This window comes from Periophthalmus magnuspinnatus, chromosome 13 (genome assembly GCF_009829125.3).
Source record: "Periophthalmus magnuspinnatus isolate fPerMag1 chromosome 13, fPerMag1.2.pri, whole genome shotgun sequence".
Lineage (NCBI taxonomy): Eukaryota > Metazoa > Chordata > Actinopteri > Gobiiformes > Gobiidae > Periophthalmus > Periophthalmus magnuspinnatus.
Window position 1 is genome coordinate 3,962,105 of NC_047138.1, and position 11,443 is coordinate 3,973,547.

The 11,443-nt window shown below is 39.0% G+C and overlaps 2 protein-coding genes across 4 annotated transcripts in view; both read left to right on the plus strand.

The window, feature by feature from the left end:
- fam118b (family with sequence similarity 118 member B) overlaps window positions 1–11,443 on the plus strand; it is a 144,399-nt gene that overhangs the window by 62,292 nt on the left and 70,664 nt on the right. The gene's annotated exons all lie outside the window — the stretch shown is intronic.
- Window positions 1–11,443, plus strand: part of b3gat1a (beta-1,3-glucuronyltransferase 1 (glucuronosyltransferase P) a) — a 92,740-nt gene that overhangs the window by 45,083 nt on the left and 36,214 nt on the right. For both annotated transcript variants that reach the window (XM_055226220.1, XM_055226221.1), the window contains exon 2: window positions 266–435. The gene's annotated coding sequence lies outside the window, so the exon portion shown is untranslated. The remainder of the gene's footprint in view (window positions 1–265; window positions 436–11,443) is intronic.

Below are 11,443 nucleotides of genomic sequence, written 5' to 3' on the forward strand. Positions count from 1 at the left end.
AAAACAAGTAAATCTGACTTTTACAATGGAATTATTCAATGCCGATCGAGTTTACGAGCATCTATTTACAATGTTAACATATTCAAACGATATAATTGTACGCTGCTTCGTAACAGGTCTCAATTTCAAACGCATTACCTCCCATCGAAGCCGCTCCGTCCGAAACGAGCGTCTAACCTTTGAGCAGCAGTGCGACCGCTTAAATATGCTTTATTGTGTTGTGAGATAACGCTGACCCATTTTCACTGTTGCTGTGTTTCTCCAGGGGCCAGTTGAGGACTTAAATTCGTGGCGTGACAGTCCTCTCTTGCTTTGACCACCTTCGGCTGCGGGCATCTTTCCAAACGGCGCTAATTAAGGCTCGCGCGGTGTAAAAGCAGTGACAGCATCCAACACAGACGCAGCGGACCGCTCGGGGAGGCCTGGGTGCTTCTGGTGAGTCTCCTTGTCATTTTGTTTTTTAGAAGCAACACATTTTCACGGGACCGACTTGGGTGCTGTTTCCTCATTCCTGCCGCAGCGTTGCAAGATTTTCCACGATAGAAAATAAGAAATTGAGTTCATAACCAGAAAGTGTCAAGGTATTGATTTCTCTGTTAGGAGCAGTGTATTTTGCCCTGGAGATGTTCGTATATGAGATTTTTTTTCTTTTGTAATCTGTGTGTAAGCAGTGTTGTACACAGCTCACCTCGCCGACCTTGACAAATTTTCTTTGTTCTCTTTGGTGCAGTAGCGATGATTTAAGAACATATTACGCTTTCTAAATCAGTGTTAGAAATGTTCGAGTGCGTGGAAATAATAATAGAATTCATCGTTTTTGCAGCTGTTACAACTTCACGAGAAGCTGTGGTGTTAAAACGTGCGCTTTTTCGTCAGAGTCACGCTTTGTAGACTCGTTATTAACCTTTACTTAATGATATTCCCGCTGAGATTAAGATCATCTTTTTCAGGGAAGTCACATGCACATGTTTTTAGTGCTAGGATAAGCAGAACACCTAGAGGAAATCTATACAGACAGAGAAAGAAAACGCACAATGCTACATAAAAAAAAAAGCATGTTTCCTGAGACTCAAACCTAGAACCTTCTTGCTGAGAGGCTGAGGTGTTACCACTGCACCACGGCGGTTTTTAATACTCAGAAAAGTATTACGAACTTGTCTCAACGTCATGGGGTCAAACGCTGATGAACTGGAATATGAAATTAACAGATTAGTGGCAGTAACAACAGTGTAAAAGATAATAAAGTCTGCAGTATTAAAGTGTTTACCAGTATTGTAGTATGTCTCAGTACTACGAGTAATACATCTTTTGCCCTGGAGATGTTTTATGTATACGGTATTTCTTCTCTTTGTAAGCAGCGTGCACCCGTCCCTCACCTGTGCTGACCTTGGCCAATTTCTCTCTGTTCTTATTTTTTTGCTGTCACTTCAATCACAGACGAACAAACCCACATCGTACATATTTATTTATTTCTTGACAAGACGGCTAAATATAAACCCCAGCTCCCATCACAGGACAGGGTTAAAGCGTAGCCTGATGTAAGTGACAGAAACTCCACCCACCCTTTTTTCTTCTTTCGCTGTCTTCTCCGATCATCATCTCCATCCTGTTTTGCGACGTATAGAGTGCTGCACATTCTCCAGGAAATTTGGCAACAGAATTAGGTGTTGGACTGGGGCAAAATGATCTGACATCTTCACTTACCTGGCCTGTCTTTGCTTCTGCAAGCCCTCTCATATAGTTAGAGTGTGATAGCGCTGCAGAGGCTCCAGGGAAAAAGCTATAGGAGCTGAGAAGAAAACGAAAAAATGATGCCGAGGTGCAGAGGCAGGAGCGTAGTGGTGTATTATTCTGCAGCTGGTCCAGGCTACAGATGTTATCAGTCGATTAATAGGAACAAAGGTGTTGTAATGGCATTTTTCTACGTGTAAAAGCAAATAAGGGATTATCAAGAAAGCTTAAGACTGCTTTTAGGTTAGATTTGAGAAGAAAATTAAACTGAATTATCATATTTTTCTTAATTATGATCATTCAAAACAATATCGTGTAGCAAATTTTCTGGTGGAAGTCTTTTGCGCCACTCTTAAAAATACATTTATTGGAAATTAAATGGGTTTAGTTGCCCTGATCTTTCTGTTTTCCATTCAACTAATCAAGATTTATTTGCGTAGAGACTTTACAACATCCAGAAGGTGCACAAAGCGCTTCACAGCCGGGCAATAAAACCACAGTATGGAATTTTCAGCTATTCCTAATTAGTCAAGTGAGAGAGGAAGAGTTTATGTTTTTGCTTTCTCCAGCAGACATTTAAATTATTTTTTTTTCAGCGTTACTGTCTGTATTACACAATCTCTGCTCATGAATTTGTGATTCTCCAATAGCAATATGTATAAGCTCTACACAGATGTAAATGTGCTGTACAAAAGGTGATAACTGTCTTATTTACAGTCAGATCATGGAGCGCTGGAACTGTATTATATTATGAAATCACGTCGATAACACTCCCCTTTTTAATTGGCCGGAGCAGAATTAGCTCAGACTAATCAGCATGCTCATCTATGTTCGTATATATTCATGCAAAACAGTCTCTCTATCGGCCTGGAGGGAAGAGCTCTGTCCAACGTTTGTAGATGTGGCTGTGGTTGTGGTAGTACGAGTAGAAATAGTAGCAGTAGGAGTAGTAGTGGTAGTAGTAGTAGTAGTAGTAGTACTCGTAATAGCAGTAGAAAGATTACTCATGTCAGTGTTTGTTGTTATAATAGCTATAGCTGCATATAGTAGTAATTTTGTCTGTTTTAAAAGCGGCAGTGGCCATAGCCAGGAGTAATTGTTGACTATATTTATTCAGTGTTGGCTGTAGTACTCAAAGCAGAGCGGTGCAGTTAAGGAAATTAAGATTAGGGCTTTTTAATCAACAAGTATATCATCAATTCTATAGTAAAAGAACATGGTTAACCTCCTAAGACCTGAGCTCTTTCATGGCTTTATTAAATTCTCTTTGTTATTTGTGCTGATTGGACCTGATGAATGTAAAAATACAGAATTATCTTTTTAAATTATGAGGAAAATGATGTCCACAGATGACGATATTCGTTCTACTTTTTAATGTTTTTGATAGAACAAAATAAAATCGCATTTGAATAATGATTTGCAAAAACTATTAAGTGCCTCAACATGGGAACATTTTGAGTAAAAGCAAAATGAGAAACAACAATTGTGTCTCATGTGAAGAGCAGCTGACACATGAGCCTTTAACAAAGTCCATCTTGAACCTAAACTATAATGTGTTAAACTCTTCTGTCGCCTTTAAGTAACAGTTTAATGTCCTCATATGTGGACACCAGGACTTTGTAGAGAAAATAAAATTGTATTGTGGCCTAGACAACCCAGGTCCTAGGAGGTTAAGAACATATTTCAGACTTTTTTGTGTAAAGTGGCTCTGAATGAATAGTTTTTGTTCATGAAACGAAGATCAAAAGCAATATTAATATCATCAATATAAGAAAAACACATTAATATTAGGTGGAGGAGCTGTAGTTCTTTTACAGACTGTTGTTCTGTCCTTTTATCCTTCTGTCCTTACCTAGTATTATGTGTATTCTGTGGTGTATGAGTGAGTGATGGGTGGTGCATGGTGCAGATTTGCAGCTTTACTTCTATTTGAGCGTCTGTAAAATCCCTCTATAAGACTAATGCATCAATATAATTAATTTTATTAGTCGCTGTAATGGCAGAACGTACAGTACCTAATTATCACATGCAGAGCCCATCGCCAAGGCGTTATAGACGTACGTGATCCTGTCAGATGAACTCCTCCGATCATGAGGTGAAATCTGGGCCCGCACACACTTGTCAAACACACATGTTCAGTATGTTAATGAGACTTGTGGTTTTCCCTCTGTCCTGGTAGAGCTGTCACACAAGCTGCCTGTCAGAGCATCAGGAGACCAGGGGCTGAGTTGAATTAAACCGAGGCAATGTCCTTTTTCTGGGATCTACAGCGAGGCGGGGAGGCACAGCAGCGCTCCCCGGAGAGACCCAGTCAAAAAGACAGACACGCTGAGCACAGTGAATACAGAAGAGTGAGGGGGGCCCGCGACGGAGGGGACGAGGAGGAGCGAGTTAATAAAAAACGGAGAGGAGAGGGAGGAGAGATGAGATGAGGAGGAGAGGAGGACACTGGAATATGAAGGAGCCAGATGAAATTGTGTGTGGGTGTGCGGCGCTGGTGACAGAGCTAAGACAAAGAACCAACAGCCCAAGTATGCAATATTATTACTCCCCGGCTTGAACCTAGCCACTAGCGCTGGAGTAAGAAACAGAAACAGGAAAAGAATGCACATGGTGAGCTTATTTACTCAACTTTAACCTTGAACTTTGATGATTGGAGTAGGCTGCGTTGTAGTAAAGTCACTGTCAAATCGTACGTATAGTTAATTCACAGCTTTCTAGTCGCAAATAACGGACCAAAAATATGTCTAAATATCTGTGTATGAGTGCGTGTTTGTGGTTAGTGGTGGTCGGAGAGGCCGTTGACACAGATCGGTGGTAATATTGTGGAAATAATACTCCGTTTGCAGGCTCTGATGAATGTTGAAGCAAAGACGAGGAAGAAATAGGGCCGACAGCATCTCTGCCTAATGTCGGACCCTGAATAATGGAAATCACCAGGTTTATATAGTTTGAGATGAGCAGAGGACACACATCTCAAACTAAAGACGTGGTCAGACGAGCTCCTGGAGGCGTTCAGGAGCTGGATCACCTCAGGATGGAACGTGTGGAGTTAAAACAATACAAGGCGTGATATATTTCAAAGGAGAGAGATCTGAAAGCAACTGTTTGGTCTGATTTCATCTATCAGCACAGACATTACAAATAATAACATATGTGCTGAGACCTTGACAAGATTAGCAACCAAAAGCGAACAAAAGGGTTTGCACGAAAGGTTTTCTAACACTGACTTTGACGACCAAACCAAATGAGTTTTAGTTACAAGACCAAGTGTTTCCTAAAAGGTAAAATAATCACACAGTATTTAAATTTCCTTTACAAGTACAGAATATTTTTTTATTTTCAGATAGTGGTGTATAGTTACAGGGTTCATTATCAGACCAAATACAGTACGATAGTCATCCACTTTCTGTGTTTTTATTTTCTTTTTTATAGAAGTTACAGAGAAAACAGAACTTTATACAAGGGAGAGAAAGGAACTAGTGAGGCAGGGCACCTTAGCTACACATGTAATAATAATTAAGAAAAGAAAATTAAGTACAAAAGCCGAAACAAAAACAAAGGGACAGCTGCTTTACAGTTGAGCCGGATCTGGAATAATGCAATATTAAGAGACATGAATATCGTTATAGGCACTTCATCAATCGTACAATACATGGTTTATATTTGCTCCTCATTTAATAGCCTTTTTTTAGCTGATGTAGTGATGTTTTTCACTTCACATAGATTTTTGCATGTGGATATTACGTTTCCCTACTGTTCTGTGAGCTTAATTCTAATGAAAAACAGTTTCTAATGGCATAAACGTGACTTAATTTACTGTAGCAATAGGAGGCTTTGTATCACGTCCTCATTATGTCTTTGCTTATTGCACAGAAAGCTCCTACACAGTTGATTAATGTTGATGCAGACACATCGACACTAATTTAATTTATATTTTTCCTGCAAAGTATCCTCACGTTTGACTATTTTAAGAAGAATGTTCCTCCTCGATAAATCTCATCCCTTTCCATTTGTATGTATTTGTTAGTGCTGCATGTTTTGTATCTGTTTGTTGATAGATTTACTGTATACTATGCATTAATCTTCCTAAATCTTGCACCTTTTGCAGGATTCAGTCTAATCTACTTTACAACTGCGCCTGGGACATGAGCCGAACATTGTGCTGTATGTTCGGAGCAGATTAGAGCAATGTATCTCCTCTAACCTAAGGCTCTGCAGCAGATTTAGAAAAAAACATGCACTTTTCTCTCTCCCGCAGTCATAGTTATTAACATTGAGAGAGCAACGCAGTCTATTCACACATACTATTCCCTCTTTCTCGGGATGATAAACACTGCCCGCTTCAGCTTTGTGTAGAACAAAAAAAAAACGAAGACATAAATTATGAAGTAAGAGCGAGCTGGTGCCAAAAAGTAGCATTCCTTGTATTGTTCCCTTATGGCAGCCGTCCCGTACAGCGCTGAGAGGTGAAGCGAGGTGAGCTCATTACTCTTTATACGGGGAGACACAGCACATCATTGTCACTGCAGCTACGAGCCACACTCAGCCAGGCCCCTTATGAGTTGATGCCATTCCAGAAACGTATTTCCAGGTGTTGTTCCCAGGTCCGTTGCACGTTTTTCTGATGTCACTGTGTGGGTATGTGACTTCTTACTTACGCAGTGGGTCATATTTGATTAAGAATTGTGTTTAAATGGTAAAATACGGTGGCATCAATGTTGGATTTGATTGTTTTAATTGGACAATAGGCATTTAAGCATCGACTCTTGGATTAGAAGGTCAAAGGTTCAAATCTCAAGCGCTTTTTTGTGTCCTTGTTAAGCAACTTTATGGCTGATTGCAACGACCTGCGAGAGTGTTCACCTGATTCTGGAAGCTGCACCGTCATCGAGGGTTGTATTATTTTGCACGGGGCTGCAGATCTCAACAGCAAATAAGTTCTCTACGGACAACAGAGACATTTAAAGGATCGTTGACTCGTTGTTGCACATGAACAGTGAACATTTTGCGCAAATCAGCCTACGTTATACTGTATTATGTGTTGGTGACGAGACTTTTTTCAGATTCTTCATTGAAATAAATGTGATGCCAACACAAAGGAAGCAAAATGAATGGAATAAGGTGGATTTTAATCGTGTTTTTAATGTTGTACAGCACTTTGGTCAGCTTTGGTTGTTGGAAGGTGCTGTAGAAATAAAGTTTGATTGATTGATTGAATTGCAACTGTGTATTTTTTCACTTTAAATATATATGGGTCCCCCTCTCTGTCCCGTGGTTGAGTGGCTCTGGTCCTAGAGACTTAAACTCTATCTGCTGCTGGATGAGCATTAGTCCTGGACGTATTTGCAGCTGTCCGTCCATGGGGGTGGATCTCTCCTTCACTGTGGTTCTCCTCGAGGTTTCACTTTTTTCCACTGGGTTTTTTGAGTTTTTCCTCGCCAAGAAGGAGGGTCTAAGGACGGGGGATGTTGAGAGACAGTTCTCCATTTGCTTGTTTTCTGTTGATTAGTTTGCTCATCTGTTTCTGATTCTTCATTGTGGATTTTCTAACTCTCTGTTGGTTAAATTGATTCTCATGTTCAGCCCTAAAAGGAAACTGCTGTTGTGATTTTGGGATTTACAAAAAAAAACAAAAACAAAAAACAATAAATAATAGAACTGAATTAAATTAGCATACAATCAAAATGAATACATCCTAAACTTAACTTCACCTACACAAAATAAAAATGTAATCAAGACAAAATGGTTAATTAGGAGAAGCCCGCTGATATTAAAGTTGCACGTGTCAAATGTCGAAACAGCTTTATGTACAAATGACTCCAGGGACACCACTTTAACCCTGTGATGCATCTCTTCTGTCCACTCTTTGCTCGTAATAATCCACCAGAGTTTTTCATTTATCTCTCAGGATTTCTCTTTTCACTCAAGGGCGTTCACTCCTGAATCATTCTCACTCTAATGATGAAATTCCAGGCATGAAGTGCAGCCATTGGACAGTGGAAATAGGCAAAATGAGCAGTTCAAAGCTAGAAACATGTACCATTTTTTTCCTTTTTTTCCACCTACAATTCAATTACAAGAGTGCCTTTAGCAGCTTCACAATGTTAATTTTACGGCGATGCAACAGTGCTGTAAATGGCTGACCTAACATTTAGTGTAATGCCTCATTTACCGAGCATCCTTCATGTGCACTATGGATTTTGTGACTTATATTCTGCTCTGATTTATGTAAAAACAATAAACCTGAGTTAAACTATTGTTCAAAAGACAATGGAACCATAAATTAAAATTGCATAGCCCATGTACGAGGACATAAAGGTCACAGATAATGAAAAAAAATGTCATATTATAAAGATAGAAAAGGGGAAGCCATGATGCAATTTTTAGCAATTGCATTGTTATCACATGAAATGCTGCCTAACACTTTCCCACTGAACGGTGAATTATTTATTTCACACAAACCTGCTTTTGCAAAATAAACATTTGCAGGGGATTCAGGGACAGTCAGTGCTAAACACAAGAGCACATAATAGAGCCACGGAAACAACAAGGAATTATTTAAGGATTAAACTTCAGAACTAGACTATTTTGATTTTTTTAGAACAATGTAGATGTTGTGTTTCCTTCTACATGTGGTTAGAAGGAGTAGAGAAATATTCAAATGACATTCAAATCAGCTCTATTCATTCAGTTTAATTTCAGCTTCCTGTTATATCCAAAATTAGAAAGTCTCTCCGCGCTCTGCCTATCGTGCAAAAAGTGCGCTCTATTTACAGTGGAGCTGCAGCGTTTCGGCAACTTAGACCTTCATCAGGAAAAACAAAGGTAAAGGTAAATAACTTGCTCACTTTTTTGCAAGAGCGTGAGTGTCTTTCTGTTTTTGATTTTGATGAGTATTACACACATCCTCTCCTGTGCGCGTGGCTTCAGAAATACAGTGATTTTATGGGAACTTCGTATTTTTACAACATTTTGAAGACTTTTATAGAGATTTTTCATCATTTGGAAACTTTTGGATGTACAATATGATTAACATTTGATTCTTTAACATTTGCCGTATTGTTGACACTGTTTATGTTGATCTCAATGCACAAAGAGAAGAATAAGTAGTGGTGTTTTTAAATCGCTAAATGTCATTCATGGCTACAATTAGGTTCTTTACTGAGGGAAAACGTAGTGGATAGTGTTAGCATTGCAAAGGCCAGCTCCTCAACGTGAGATTTGGTCTTGGCTCTAATACGTCCCACAGCGCGTTCACTCTTCCACTCACTCCCTGTTAAATCCACGAGGCTGATTCTGGGCATGGTACCTGCACACAGTGAGCCCTGATCAGATAACCATGACGACTCTAAGACCGAGCGATGTCCAGGGGAGGCAGCTCAAACCCACACGAGCGCAAGATAGGGACCAAAATAAACAGGGCTGCAGATATATGCTGGAGCTTAGAGAAAAAACAACGCACTCGAGTCATGGCTCTACGGCAACGCATGCAATCAAACCTAATAGCATTTGTTTAGGTTTCTTTCTTTGTTCTTTATTTGTCAGAGACCGTGTACAAATTCATTAATTGTACAAAAGAAAAGATGATTTGTTCCAGATTTAGCTGCTGCTGTTTACATCTACAGTCCCTGGAGAAGCAAACACACAATAAAATACACTTTTCATTACAATTATAAGAACAGTTCATCTTTAACATTAGCAATAAAATATAATAAACGTACCAATGTTTAGTACAGTATGTTTTCTACAGTCCAAACCAATATAAAAAAAATCATTATGTGCAATGACACAGAACATAACAAATTAACCAGACACATTTGATGATCTAAAATGTTCAAATTTCTAGTAAAATTATTCAAATCTACAGATGATTTCAGAGTCTGGAGCTGATTCCACTGATGATGGACAGAAAAGAAAAGACGACTGAGCAAAGGTGAAGGATCTTTTTGGAACGATGCAAATTCAGTTCAGAGATCCAGCAGATCGAGGAGTTTGTTCAGAAGAAAGTTTCATAAATTAGTCTTTAAAGACATAACGATTATTATCTAAAGAAGAGACATGAATTGTGAAAGTGTAATATAAGAATCTTATCCAAAAATTGTTCACAAAAGCTAAAGAAAACCCAAACAAACAAAGATGTTATGAATAGACAGAGATAAAAAAAAAAAACAATCTCAACATGATTTTCTCCATAAACACAAATCAAAGATCTCGAAATATTGAAGCTGTTACTGTTATATATTGATGACATGCCCTTTCAAAATCACACCACATTTTTATGCTGTTTAATTCTTTGTTTATTCATTCGATTGGTCTTTACAGAAAATACATAATTATATCCTGAAGTGTCTCATATCACTGATACGGTAACATTTAGTTTAGTTTATTAGTTTATTTGAAGGGACAGTGTGCAAAAAAACATTAATAGATGCTTTTCACCAGATTATAGCCGAAGCTAGTTTTCATCTGTAGTCCCTGAGTATAAGATCTCATGATTGTATAAGGTTAAGGACTGAACTGACACGAAAAAAAGATCTTTGGACTGTTTTGCTTTCAAGGACATGTAAAATTGGATACTTTAATGCCACAAATGCAGCTTCATGATGTGGCGACACATTTATACTCACCCCTGCCCCTGTTTTTAATGTTTTAAATAGGCTTATGTACTCATTTATTTAGTTTGTGTTTTTTGTTTTTCTGTATTTGGAGTCTGATTGGTCTCATTGGGCTCTCTCTGTATAAATAAAGATAAATTAAAATATCACTGCGCACATTCTGAACCGTGTGTCATTTCTGTGGCACCAGTTAAAAGGGGCTCGCTCCCTCCTCCCTGATCACATGCATCCCCTCCGCTGGGAGCACGAGCGGGATATGGCAGCGCTGTTTAGCCCTGCAGCCATACAGCCACCGCAAAAACCTCAGAGGAGCGCCACTGCACGGTTTTCGACTTCAATCCATGTGCACTGTATTAGCACAATATGGAGGAACTAAATAATACATAACATAATAGAAAATACTGCAGCGGATAGAAAATGAATTACTGCTCATTGCACAGAATTGTCATGTTTGCAGTTGACATTTTAGGATTTAGCCATCTTTTTATGACTTATTATTCTTGAGTTCAAAGCCTTTACTTCAAACCTGAAAGTACAAACTGTTGTCAAAGACGTCTCTTGATTTGCCAATACACTGGTCCCTCATTTATCGTTCTAAAAATAACCCGCAACAGGCAAAATCCGCGAAGTATCACCTTTATTTTTTATCATTCTATATGTTTTTGGCTGTAAAACCCCTCACCACACACTTTATACACTTTTCTCACACAGGCGTTAACGTTTTCTCACATTTCTCTCTCGTTTAAACTCTCTCAAAGTTCAAACCTTCGTAGGCGTCTTTGTCGGTGCAGAACGTTTCATCGACATTGTGGGTTTTGTCGGGGAGAAAACAAATCGCAAACGTACAGCACTTCAGAGTCACACTACGATCCAACGTTTATGTAAATTTGTCTGAACACATTCTGTACTGGACAGGAGACACGGCACGGAGGAGACTGATGGACAATGGTCTACAGTCCAACAGCCAATCAGGATGCAGAACACAATGCACGTTCATATGCTGTTAAAAAAAAAAAAAAGCACGAAAAATCGCACTAAAAATATCCGTAAAACACCAATATAAGTGAGGGACAACTGTATTCATTCAGAAAATC